Here is a 14,780-nt window from a genome sequence, read left to right on the forward strand (position 1 = left end):
AATACTAGTGTGTGTGTGCAAAGTGGAGGAGATGAACAAATGGTATTCTCGCCACTTTAGTGCATAGTAGATAGTCCCACATTGGTTATCCACCACATCGGGTAGGGTTCTGGGCCGGGGCTTTTCATTGTTGTGGGTAGTGGTTTGACCAATAACCTAAACTTGTTTTGCCTTTTTCTTTTAAGAGAAGTTTAGGTGTTCTATTAGGAGTCATTCTCTCTTTCTCCTAACCTCTATAAATAGGATTGTGAGTCCATAGAGAAAATAGACTTGATCGAAACTTCAACTTGAGAAACGAAAAACTCAAACCAGTCCCTTTTTTCTTAAAAATGATTCATAGAGAGTTAGAGTTATATTGCTTTTCTAGAGAGGGTAGTCCGTTTCTAGTGCAAAGTCATTGTTAACCATTGAATCCTCGTGGAGGAAAATCGTTGCCTTTCTCGCACCATTGGAAGGGCGAAATTTTCCTTACGACGACCTAATCCGCCTTGGTTATTCCGCCATCATTGTCCTTGTTTCTTTATTGCATCGCATTCCTTTTCTACTTTAGTTTTTGTGTTCATACAACTATTCTAACAATCTTAAGAAAAGAATTTTTATAGTAGAATAAAAGAGAGATTTTAATATTAACAATCAAAAAGAAAAGTCTTTTACTTTGAAGTTATTGTTATTGGGTTATGACATTTTAGAAATTTTCTAATAATTCGCGTTTTTGGTAGGAAACCAATTAAAGATTGAATATTTATTGATCTTTTGTGGTTTATCAAACCCTATATGGTTGTAGACCTTTCTCCTACGTTTGTGGGAGTCAAATATGAGATTTCTATCAAGAAAAACGTCAAAGTTCGTCTTTTTGACAGCTGCGTCACTCGTTATGGAAACTGCTATAACTTTCAGCTCAGAGCTCGGTTTTGCAATCCGCTTCTTGTGTTGGATAGCTTATTCAAAGAGCTTTCCAGTGGTATAAGGCTTGATACCCAATTCGTCCTGAGCTGGTTCAGAATTACAGTTCTTTTGAACTATTTTTTCTAGAAGGAGGAAAATATGGTAATCCGATTTTTCAATCGGTTAGGTATCGTATTCTTTCACTCTTTGCAATTCTTTTGGTTTGTTTATATGGTGATATTCTTGCCTTGAGTTGCATGCTAGTTTTTCTTAGGAGGGAAATCCCTAAGCTTAAACTTCTTTAATAACCTAGTCAACAAATTATACGTGTTTATCACTAAGATATTAATTGGTTTGACTAGAAGTAGTTTGATATTATTTTCTTTGTACATATGTAGATGTATGTAGATGGTCTAAGAGAGACCTTAAGATAGTTAATATCAACCACACTCAAATCTTGGATAGTAATTATAATGTATTCAATGCATAATTGCTTACCTTTATTGAGTAAACGGTTGTTGTTAGGCGATGGTTATAATTGTACATTGTTGTGAAAATACATGTTAGATGAAGTAACTTGTAGCTTATATCCAATATAGCATATGTTAAAGTTGTGTAGCATGCTAGTTTTGGATATTAATCATCGATGGATTTACTTTAAACTTGATAATAGTTTATTGGTAAATTTTTCTAGTTGAAGACATTAATGGGTTGAGCCATTAGATATTGTGGTAGTAAACTTGAGGTCTTGTTGATAGTGGTATTCTATCTTACTTGAGCTCATGTAAAAAGAGGAGGTGGAGTCCTCGGTTGTTTTGCATATTCAATGGCTAGATTTGCTTAAATATCGTGATACTTTTTGTTGTGAGGGTACAGGTTAAAGTTTACTTTTAGAACCTATGATATGATATTTACCATGTTTGGCATGAATGCATTATTTAACATTGACATGAAGTTTAACCATGTCATATATTATTAAGTAATGAGCATCGTTTCTACGTTGAGGAAACAATATGGGAAACAATCAATATCCTCTTAAACCTAATTTAGTCAAGGAGATGTAAGGTAATGGTTTGTCTTCTTAAACAATATTCTCCAGTGACTATTTTAGACAAGGAGATATAACGCTTGTAGATTGTCTTATTAGGCATTATCCTCCTATGACTATGGATAAATAGCCAAGGTGATGTACAAGTGCGTGGATTGTCTTCCTATGACAGTTGGAATGTTGAATGATGAAAAGAAGGATGATAATGATATTATCTCGGGTAAAACCCTTTTCATCTAATTCTTCTATTATTTAAGATTCATTAGAATCTTTTTTGGATTTCCTTTCATATAGATAACATGAACATAATATGACTATGTTTAATATGATCCAGAATCATAGACTTGAGTAAAGTATATTCTTGTCATAAGAGTGCATTTTATTGTTGTTGTTTCTTTTTAGTGTTTGTAGCGGTATAATGTATTTTGCATGTAAGTTTGATTAGGTTGAGTAACTATTGAACTGCTGGGGGTGGTGACCCATATGCATAAAATTGCTTTTACCATAGTTCATCTCACAAGATAATTGAAAATTAATTTGAACTACAAAGTATGGAAAGGTCTTGGGCCTATCCAAAAATGTTTCAAAATGTGGGGTGTCTTGCCAAGGCTATTGTGAATGAATTTAAAAGAAGTCTTTTGAGACCTAGAATTATCTAGTAGATATTCATTGGTGAAACTCATAATAGTGATGTTTGTTTTCGGTTGTCATGAGTGATAACAATTTTGTAGATACCACACTATTACCGAATGTCTTATATGCTAATTTTATTTGAGGTTGGCTTTTCGAGAAATCGCATAGAGTGGTTGAATGTTCATAATGAACTACATAAGATAATCCCATTATTTTGCACAAGAAATTTGGAAGACTATCAATGAGTATTTCCACCATTAACTTGGTGATGATGTTTATATGTTTCTTAAGGAAGATTCATTAACCTATAAGGAAGTTGTCCGCCTATGAGAAGTGTCTTTTTTGAAGGATACAACTCCTCTAAACCTGGACTCTTGATTTATTGGGGGATCTCTAGGTTGAATTGGATCTTCAAGAGAAAACTAAAACGTGATAGTTGTATTGCAAAATACAATGTTAATAATAATAGCCAAGGGGTTTCAATCAGAGACAAAATTTATACTATTTTGAAACCTTGCTCATATAACTAGAATTTCTTCTACGAATTCTAAAGACTCTAGTTTAGTAGTTAGGCGGAACTACAATACCAAGTAGTACCAGGGTGATGAGCTGAAGGTATACAATTTAGTTAAATCTTTGTATGAGTTGATTCAAGCGCCTATAAATGGCATGAGCAATTCAACAACATATTAGTGTCATATGGATGTCAAAGTACCGTTGTTGATAAAAAAAAAAAATGTGTACTTTCTTTAGAGCAAAGCAAGACATATGTGTTAATCTCTCTTTGTTTAGATGATTTAATATCATGAGTGCTAGCATTGAGAATGTGTATGAGACGAGAGAAATTCCTATTTGAAACACGCCATAAACCGCCATTGAAAATGATAGTTTATTATGTTGTTAAACTCATTTCAGAATCGCTATATTCGGAGTTGTCAAGATGTTGACGTTTGAATATGGTTGAATACCATGGCATACCTTAAACCAGGACCGGCCGGATGGTATAGGGAATTTCGAAAGTACTAAGTAATTGAATGGTTGGTGAATATAGGAATTAAAACTCATGTTGGTCTCATTATATTGTTATAGCACTTAGTAGAAATATTTTTCATTGAAAAGTATGGGTATTATGATAGTAAGCATGTGTTAACACATTTTGTGGCAAATATCCATCTTATGAAAAATAATCTCCTTTGTGTTTTCTCATACTAAATATGTCAATATCATTGGTAGCCAATTGTACTTGATGGATAATGTATGTGAGACATGACATTGCCTACATTAATTAATGGCATACCGAAATGATAACCCATTGTGTCCTTATAAGGAACTTTGATGTATATTGTTAGATTATCCAAGTACTATAGCGAGCCATTGATTATGGATCGATATTTAGTAGATTTCCATCATTGTTAGAAGGGTAATATGTTATAAACTGGATCCAAGAATGTTTATGTGTTTACCTTTGGTGGAAATTGAGTGTCTTGGATATCATCCAAGCTAATCGCCTTAGAAAAGGCATGTGATGATGTTGAGTGGGTTTAGCAACCTCTTGGCAAATCTTCCCATTGGCTCTAAATGACCTCCCGATGTGTATATGCTTTGCAACCGCCTCATTGCAATAGCTAAGACATGTTATCTTATGTGCAATGGGAAAAGAATACATGTAAGTTGAGATATAACTTAATTGTTGCTAGAGATTATGTTAGGTTGGACTTAGTTTGGCCACATGTCTAAACTCGCACCACTTCTTCGAGGAGGCAAGTGGTTATACGTCGAAGGGATGAGACTTTTGTTTTTAGATATAAATACTTGTCGATGTGCAACCCCACCTATGTGATTGGAGATCCCATGAATTAGGTTCAAAGGGAAAAACAAGTCACCTGGTATGCTATTGTCTTTTTTTAGACATCCCACCCTATGACTAGATAGCATTATTGTATACTTTGTATAACTTGAATAACAATGAAAAAGGTTGAGTTATTTTACTCTTAATGGAATCCATAGTCCATTATTTTTTATGAGATAGTGTATTCTAACCGCTATGTACACTTGATGGATATCCACCTACGTGAATGTAGAACTGGTCGGTTCTTATGAGTATTGTGCAAGTACTCTAGAGCATTCACATAACACAATTTTATTCAGTAATACTAACAACGTAATGCATATAATGAAAAGCAATGTGGGTGCATGTCCTCTATTTTACTACAAGGGAATGTTGGTTCAAAGATTTTTAATCCACCACTTTCACGTATTATAAGACATGTTACCTATGGTTCAAGCCCGTAAAACACCAAAAATCTTATGCATTGTTTTTTCGATTCTCTCGGCAAGTTAACCCATTTCTTTTTTGTAATATCCTATTCCAAAATAGTGGGGACTATTAGTATTTTGAAATAGTGGGGGATTGTTGGAATCTCTTGTGTATTTCTAAATACTAGTGTGTGTGCAAAGTGGAGGAGATGAACAAATGGTATTCTCGCCACTTTAGTGCATAGTAGATAGTCCCACATTGGTTATCCACCACATCGGGTAGGGTTCGTGCACAGGCTTGGGCTTTCTTGTTGTGGGTAGTGGGTTTGACCAATAACCTAAACTTGTTTTCAAAGCAAGTTTTGTTCTATTAGGAGTTGGTCTCATTTTTCCTAAACCCTATAAATCAAATGAGTCCATAGAAAATAGACTTGATCAAACTCAACTCGGATAAATTGTAAAACTCAAACCAGTCCTTTTCTTCTTTCTTTATCGAAGAGCAGTTATATATTGTTTTCTAGAGGGTAGTTTTTTTTAGTGCAAAGTTTTCTTTGTTAACCATGAATCTTGTGAGGAAGACCACTGTTGTCTTTAACGCACCATCGAAGGGTTTTTAAATCTTTTTTTCCCTTTAAACCTTGGTTATATACCATCGCCGTCCTTGTTTTCTTTACCAAACTGGTTAAAATTTCTACTTTAGTTGCCTCCAGTTCATACAACTATTCTAACACTCTATTCAACAGATCTGCAAAAGAAATTAAGGAAACCGTAAAAAGGTGAATAAGTAATCATATTATGCATTTTAACATTAAAAAAACAAGATACTAAAGCTGTATAATAATCTGAATACTCGCATTTTTTATTCAAATTCCAGTCACAGCACAAATTTGCAAGCTCCCGTGTGTGTGTTGTCATTTTTTACAAAGTGAAATACATTTGACTTTACATTACCACCAAGTCCAAAATATCAAATGGGAGTCTACCAGACGTGTGCTAAGAATTATGCATTTAAGAAGTTATTGAATGACTAAAATAGTTATTCACAATTTTAGCATACTAATCCAGAAATATAACAGGTACTGCATCAGAGTAAGTTGGAAATACAAACGAGAGGAGAAACATCTCCAAACAATTCATAAGCACCTGCCAACTGCACATTGACGCAGTACCAAGTTGAAGAGTTGCTAAGGGTAGTGACGTACTGGGGATTTAACATCAACTTTTTCGAGTCCCATTAATTGCTCTGCAACCTGAGCGGAACAGTTGGTAAATGACGCATTGACGTCCACGGGCAGTTGTTCCTCACAAATGCTTTCTAAGCTTTGGCCTTTCCAGATAACTGTTCCGAAAAATATCTCTTCTGCAAGCTACTATGGATAAAAAATAATTCATCAGAGAAGAATATGTTAAAGCAGGATCCTCATAGCACAACTTCTTGACTCGGGAATAATTATACATCTCAAGCAGTAATGATTTTGTTGTTTTTTTATTTATAGTTATTAACTTAAATCTGTTAAGTAGATAAATCAATGCAGTTCATTAGGAATTTTTCAACACTTTCTCACCTGTTGAGCAATTCCTTCAAAAAAAATTCAGACTCACAACCATTTGTTGATACGTCTTCTTCCTTCTCCAAGAAATCCTTCAAGCTAGCCTGAGAAACAAAGATTAAAAATAAAGCTATAATGCACATTAAGGCCTTCAAGCTGACGCCACCATAATATTATCACAATATCAGGGGTATGACAAACAATTTGCAACCACTTTATTGAAGATATCCCACTTACAACGGAAAGAAGAAAACAACAGGCATTCGTGTTATGAATGATAGACGCCAATGAAGAACTAAAACAAGCATTTATAATCATAACATACTCATCCATATATTATATATATCATTCATACCACATTAATACAAGTTTAAAAAACAAAACAGGAGAACACTAGAACAGTAGTTACCATGATTTTGGACTGCATATCACCTTTTTTTGGTCTCATCAATTCTCTGCCTGCATTTGAACAAAATAGAGTAGCTTCAGTTAAAACAAAATAGAGTAGGACATTTGAACATTTCTAAACTGTGCAGTCTTTCTACCTTGTTCAACCTCTGCTAAACAGTTGGTTAGCAGTGCCCTGAAGTTTATAGGCACTATCTCAGACTTCCTTTCAAAGTTTTCACCTAGTCCAACTAATGATTCCTGGGAGGGTCCATTCTGCATGCCACTGCAATGCAAAATTGATATCTTATAGTAGATTAAGCGGAAACAGGATCCACAAGGCTCATCTGTAATAATATATTTAAGGCAGTGAAGCAGTGGTTTACTAGTTTGCTCTTTCTTGATACTAACCTAAATCAGTAAGATAAAGATACGACTGCAGTTGCTTAAGAATTTTTTAACACTCTCACCTGTGACACAGTTCATTCAATGAGACACACTCTTGTTCTGATAAGATTTCAGCTCCACAACCATTTGTTGCTGCCCATAGATAGATATAGGGGGTGCGTGTGGGGGCAGTTGTCCCTCCGAGATTAGAAAAGCTCCACTACCACATAACTAATTGTCTACAAAAATCTTCAAACTATAAGTTCTCGCACCCCTAATTTTTTTTAGCAAACTTCTACTGCCTTCTACTACTGCATCCCCAAAATTTTCACAACTATGAGAATATAATCAACAAAAAAAATAGTATGAAAAAAAAAACTAATAAAAAACATTCCAATAAACCAATGTTTTTTTTTTATTTCTCTTTTTACCCTTACAAAATTATCATTTATCATTTATTTTGAGTCTAAAACCATTAAAGATGGACAAATATGTCTTTGAAGGTTTTAATGAGACTAAAACAAATAGCCAAAGTCCCATAATAAACCTGTAAGCTCTCCTTCATTTCTTTCACTTCCAATTCTTAAACAAGTGTTAGACCTCAACCCAAACAAAAAACAAAAAACAAATTCATAAAAGACTTGCGACGCAGTTTGTTCCACGTTTGTCCTAATTATTTGTAAAACTCGTTATCATTATCAATAAAATTTTCACTTAGAAAAAAACAAAAATCAAAAATCAAAACAAAACAAGGTAATTTTTAACTTTCAATGTTATTCTTTTATAGTTTTTCCATATGATAGTAGGGTTATATAACATTATAGTATTATAGGAAGTTAACAATTTGTTGAATTATTATAGACTTGTAGACTAAATTATGTAGATATATATAGACATAATGATTGTTATAATTATTTGTAAAACTCGTTATCATTATCAATAAAATTTTCACTTAAAAAAACAAAAAACAAAAATATAACAAAACAAAACAAAACAAGGTAATTTTTTTACTTTTAATGTTAATATTTTATAGTTTTTTCCACATAATAGTAGGGTTATATAGACTTATAATATTATAAGAAGTTAACAATTTGTTGAATTGTTTTCGATGTTAATCTTTTATAGTATTCTCCACATGATAGTAGGGTTATATAGATTTATAATATTATAGGAAGTTAACAATTTGTTAAATTATTATAGACTTGTAGACTAGATTATGTAGATATATATAGACATCGCTGCTCCCTGCACTATTTAGAGTTTCTTTGCCATCACCATTTTCTAATAACAATGAAAATAATTTATTAGAAGAAGAAGAAGAAAAAAGAAAGAAAGAGTGAGATAGAGAGTGAACCTATGACTTTGAAGGAGAAATTGCCTTTAGAAACATTAATAACGAGGTTCACTTCCACTGGTGGAGATTCCTTTTTCTTCTTGTTAAACCAGGTGATAAACAAAATAAGAACACCCAGACCAACGATACCGAGATCAACTCTCTCGTAAAATGACTTCAACTTTTCCTCTCTCAATTTAGCTGGTGAGATAGTGAGATCTAATTGAGGTGGAGCTGATGATGATGTTGCTCGAGATTGATTAGATTTCCTTTCCAAAACAACACGTGCATCCCCAACAAATTCCCACAACTTCTCAATCCCTATATCTGCCACAGAATTTGCTAAATGACTAGGACTATTAATGACTCGCTCAACCATCTCCATTGGAGCTCTTATCAAGGCTACTAAAAATTCCATTTCTCTATTCTAACTGGTGCCACTCTCAATTCGTGATAGTGATTATATTATAGACTATAGAAACTTTGAGATTTCAATTCAAATTTTCAATTTTTCAATTTTTTTTTTAACCTTTTCACTTTCCCACACATTTTTTTAGCCTATTTTCAATTATTAAAAAAGAGTTGTATTACTGCAACCTCTCGTTGATTCGGGACAAACCCTGGTCAACTCGTGCTCTAAGTTGACTTGCCTTAACAAGAACCCATGCTAACTGACTTATTGGGCCCGCCTGTTAGGGTCCGATCGACCCTAAACACTAGTCAACCAAATCGATTACAGGCTACAGTCGAATTTATCCTCAATCTTTCAGCCATGTTCACTAAACAAGTTAAATACTACTACCATTTATGGGGTCCAATCGGTCCATAGCTATTAAACAAATATACATGTGAAATACTGCAACCATTTGGGGTGATAATGCGATATTTGTATTTTGCACAATTGTAGTACAAACCAGAAGACATTATTTCAGTTAAGCGCCTACTTGCCTTGTCTGGCTGTTGTTGCTTTCGTCATTGTATGGCTCAATGTCTTTGTGTTTGTAGTACCTCTTTCCATTCATGTACTATCGGTAATCGCTTTTAGTGCACCTAATTGTCAAATAGTGACATATTTTACTTGAACATCTACACCAATATAGAGGACTTGAGTACTTGAGTGAGTTGAGTCCACTACATGTCGATACCTGTTATATTAACAGTCTCCTTCTCTACATTGCATCGAGTTTTTATATGCACAACAAACTTATCATAGGACTTAAATGTTGATAAGTTTAATGTAAAACAAACAAAATTAACATTCACCATGTTTTCTTTGCAAAGCATCAATCTTCTTTACAGTGCAATAGATAGATAATTTGCCTTTTAAGCTATATATATTACACCATATTCTCTTCCTATACACCTCGATAATTAGAAAACCATAAAAAATTCTCTGCTATACACCTAAAACCATAAAAAAATTCTCTTCCTATACACCTAAAAACAACACGTGACTTTCTTATTCTCTCTCCACTAAAAAATAGCCGAACTCCCACTTTCTCTCTCTCTTTGCTATTCTGTACTTTGAGGGGGATTACAGGATACTGATAAGCACCTCTTGATACTTCACTTCTACTTAACCACTTAAAGTGATAGCCAACACAATTTTCTTTTCCAGAGTAATGGGACGTTGTAATGATATGTTATATGGTCATTTTAGGATGCTATGAAGGGTATATTTTTCCTTGATTTCCCACCTATCCTTCAACTTCAGCTAAAACGATTTGAATATGATTATGTTCATAATATTGTGGTAAAGGTCAGTATTTGATTCATCAAATTGATGGTTGTTGTAAATTGATGGTTGTTGTTAATTGGTACCGAACTTTGACAAGTTGATATTTTGCCTTCCGGTGTGCATGTGCTTATATATATGCATGTATATTTTAGTTCATAGAATGAGTTTGTAGCCTCAATTTGCATTCCAGTGTTTTTCTTAATATTATCATGATATGAAGTCATAACTCATGTGTGTAATTCCATATTACAAATTCCTGTGCGTGGTTCCATATCACAGACAAACTGTATTGTTTTGTGTATTGAGCGCGAAACTAAATATTCAAGATTGTTATGTGTGCAAATGCATTCGATCTGAAATGATGATAATTGTTGAGTTCTCATACCGGTTTTCATGTTGCAGATAAATTATCGATATGAGTTCCCTTTAGAACTTGACCTTGATAGAGAGAACGACTATTTTTTAGTGGAGAGAGAAAATAAAAGAGAGTTCGGCTATTTTTTAGTGGAGAGAGAATAGGAGAGAGAAAATAAGAGAGAAAATAGGAAAGTCACGTCATGTTTTTAGGTCCTAACTTTATTTTGTGGGACTGGTCCTGACTAGAGCATATATATATATATATATATATATATATATATATATATATATATATATATATATATATATATATATATATACACCAAAATTTTGTTATTTCAGGTTTGATTCAGCATTTTCTTTATTTTTGAGGTTAAACAGTTTTATGAAAAAAAAAAAAACTATCCATTAACAATTGAATGGTTGGAAACATTCTCTTCACATTCTATTTTTGCCCAATTTTTTAGTTTGGAAGTTGTTTCAATCGGCTTTTAAGAATTTTTCCAAACAATAAATAAATAAAATAGAATGTGAAGTTCATATCCAAGTTGCGAGTCTAAAACCATCATCAATTGTTAAACAGTTTTTTTTCAAAATTAGAAAATGTTTGTCCACTTATGTTCAAGTTTTTGGTGTACAAACCTCAAATTTTGGTGTACAAACTGCAGAGACGTAGAGTTGCAATTATGGACAAGGATATTGAGACAAACTAAAATCGACACATTAAACGTAGTAACGTACGATACAAGCTTTCACAAAGGGCATACGGAGAAGACTTTAGATGACTTGATGGTTGATTTTATGTGTATGTTCTCCAAATCATGGGGATCATCCTCAGTGCTCACTAGAAATCTGCCCATTTGTCGTGTCTAGCAGTCTAGCTATAGCCTTGTCAAATGACGTTCAAGTTTAGTATTTATCTAACAGGTGACATTTGTTCACTTTATGACTTCATTTTGGGGGTTTTTTTTTATCAATAAAAAGAGTTATATATAGTTGTGTTACAAACAGGTGCTCTCCATGTCAGTGGGGAAATGTGAGTGAGAACCTCACGGAATATACACCACTACAAAGAAATACATTACCAATGGTTGTCGATAATCTTTGTCGAATTGAAGACAAAATCGGAAAAGTGGTGATCTCACGCAAAAGTGGTTTCTTTCATACAAAGCCATGCCCAAATGGTTCTCTTGATCCAATTAATTAGTTTGTCAATGCAAAGAGTTCCATTTCTAAAGATGATTTCATTTTGAGCACACCATATTGACCATACAATGGCATATGGAAGGATTGCCCAAATGTATTCTCCGATTCCTCTAGCATGAAGTATAGGTCGGCCATTTTAAGAAAACTTGGCTAACTACCTCAACCGGCTGAATAGAGTTTACCAACATGGGGTGGCTGGGAAGTAAATTGCTCCAAATTGATTGAGTGACCGTGCAAGATGTGGAAAGATGTAAGATGGATTCTTCTTGGCCTAGACACAGCACACACCTACTTGGAATGTTAGTTCATTTCCCTATTCCTCAAGTTGTCAACAGTAGGAGTCCTATTCCATAGCAAGCACCATATGAAGAACTTGACGTTTGAAAGGATAGATACCTCCCACACGAGCTTGTGAGAAAAAGGATTTGAAGGTAAGAGAATGGCCTTGTTACGTTGGCATTAAAAAGTTGCATGTAGAAAGACTTTACTAAAAAAAATTGTCCTTTGACCATTTCCATTCCTGTGTATTGCCTCCATCGTTAGGTTGGACACCTTGGAGTAATGCATTTAACGCTGCAAGTGCTTGTGCCAGCTTTCACGAAGGTTTCTTCTCATAAGGTGAGGGTCCCATGCAGTTACACCTTTGGTAGATAAATGCATCTCAACTGTTCCATGCTTGAACTCGGTAAACTGGTAAAGCTTATGGAAACTTATAGCTAAAGGAATTTCATGTACTATACCAAGAGTCGTGCCAAAAAAGGGTTCTATTGCATGTACCCACCTTATGTATGATTCCTTCAAAGAATTTACCCTTGGAAGCTAGAATGCCACGTCACAGACTCCGTCCATATGTTTGCTTTACATCTGTTGGTTTAGCACTTTTGTCACTAAGCCCATATTTAGCTTCAATAACATTCTTCCAAAGACCATTTTCTTATGTGCCATATCTCCATAGCCATTTTCCCAAGAGAACTTGATTCATTAACCTCACATGCCGGATACCAAGACCACCCTCATCAATAGGCGAACATACAATATCCCATGACACCAAATGATATTTCCTCCTCTTTAGAGGAGTCCCATAAGAAATCCCTAATCACTTTTTCAATTTTGTTGGCAACACTAGCCAGACCTATGAGGAGGGACAAATGATAAATCACAAGGCTTGCGAGCGTGCTCTTAATTGATAAGAATGAGTTGGCCACCTTTTGATAGAAGTTTCCTCTTCCATCCACTCAATCTAGAGTGTAAAAATTCGATGACAGGGTCCCATACTTCTTTGTTCTTGTATGGTAGTCCATGGCAAGGCCCAAAATATCGCCGATATATCAAACGCATGTGATGAGGAAAGATGTCAGGTGCGAGCTTTTATATATATATCAAAAATGCTAGCGTGACAGCTACTATGTTGTATATAGATGACAGTCCAATGGTGTGTTGCCATGTTGAAACTGGATACTTTGGAAACCGATTGACAATTTGTAAAAGAAAAAAAAACAACAAAATAAAAGAAGTTTTAAATTCACTTCACTCTCCTCTCCCACATCCCCTCTTCCTCTCTTCAGGCAAAAACACCCCTTCTACTCTTTGAAAATTGAAATTGAATGCAAAAATACCTAGACTCAGGAGAAAGAAGATTAAAAACACAAAGAAATGAACAAATTTCACAATTTATAACTTTTTACTTCTGCAAGGAACTAAATTTCTCTTAATCTTCTTTGATGAACTTTTTTTTTTGTGAGTACTCGTGTTTGACCTCAGGTTACAAAACTCATCCATGGATTCTATACTTTTAGGGGAGAAGAATAAACAGGAAACCAAGTTCCCTTTTATTGTTTATTTTTGTTTAATTATTTTAGTTTTCTGGAATTTCCAGTAAAAAGCGAGAACCGGTTTGAAAAGTATCCAGTTTTCCATGTGCAATGTGGCAACATACTATTAGGCTATCCTATATATTCAACACAGTAGCTGTCACGCTAGCACGACTCTATATATATATATATAGATCTTCCACTCTTTTTCATTGTAAGAAGTGGAATGCATATCATATTAGACTGTCTCGTAAGTCATAACTCATAACTCGATATTGCATGCATAGGAACATTGAATTAAAGACCATATTAGAATTCATTTTAATTCCCAATCTTAAATTAAATCCCCTATTTTTTAGACTTCATCATGTTTAGTAGTTTTTCTTTTCAAGTATTATGGTCTCATTCAACTTTTTTTTTAGTTTGATAAGTCTGGTCTCATTCATTTTTTTTTTTAGTTTGATAAGCTAATTAGAAGAACTATGAATGTAATCATTACACCAATGAATTAGTTTGAGAATGAAAAATGAACGAAGGATATGAACTATAGTAATAAAAGTTTCTTGGTAGCCTTTTACTACACACAAACCGTACAGGCGGTACAGCCGTACTGTTTGCGCTTGCCTTGCCTGGAGTCTTGACAATTATGTATATCATTTTTTGTGTTGAAGTAGGAAAGTAAGGATTATAACATGATTCGGTGACTTCGGAGATTAGGAATTTAGGATTTATTGAAAAAAAAAAATAGGAATTTAGGATTATGCCCTTCATTTTTAGGAGTGTAACATACAAAATTATATCTGGTGGTTTGAGCGGTTCCAAGATTAATTTCCTGCCGTTATGCAAGAATGAGTGAGTGTTCTTGGCGCCATCATGAATACTCCTGTGATCAAACTGCCAAGGACGCCCTAGTAGGAGATGACAAACGTCCATTGGAACAACAGTGCACATTACTGTATCTTCGTAAGGTTTCATAGTCAGTGGAACTAAACATTGATGATTGACTGCCACTTGATCTCTCTTTTTAAACCATTGGATGGAAAATGGTTTAGGATGTTTAGTGGTCTGTAGTCCTAGTTTATCGACCATCTTTTAGGAAACTAGGTTATCAGTAGAACCACCATCAATAACAACAGTACACAACTTACCTTTACTGATGCATCTGGTTCTGAAATAGAATGGCGCTTCC

The 14,780-nt window shown here is 34.2% G+C and overlaps 1 long non-coding RNA gene across 1 annotated transcript; it reads right to left on the bottom strand.

Annotated features, from left to right (window-relative positions):
- Positions 1–6,030: 6,030 nt before the first annotated feature.
- Positions 6,031–6,986, bottom strand: LOC147479215 (uncharacterized). The gene is made up of 4 exons (XR_015206672.1): positions 6,918–6,986; positions 6,782–6,831; positions 6,388–6,476; positions 6,031–6,192 (listed from the first exon to the last, which is right to left on the bottom strand). It is a non-coding gene; the product is annotated as an uncharacterized LOC147479215 (long non-coding RNA).
- Positions 6,987–14,780: the final 7,794 nt, after the last annotated feature.

Source organism: Coptis chinensis, chromosome 8 (assembly GCF_015680905.1).
Source record: "Coptis chinensis isolate HL-2020 chromosome 8, ASM1568090v1, whole genome shotgun sequence".
Lineage (NCBI taxonomy): Eukaryota > Viridiplantae > Streptophyta > Magnoliopsida > Ranunculales > Ranunculaceae > Coptis > Coptis chinensis.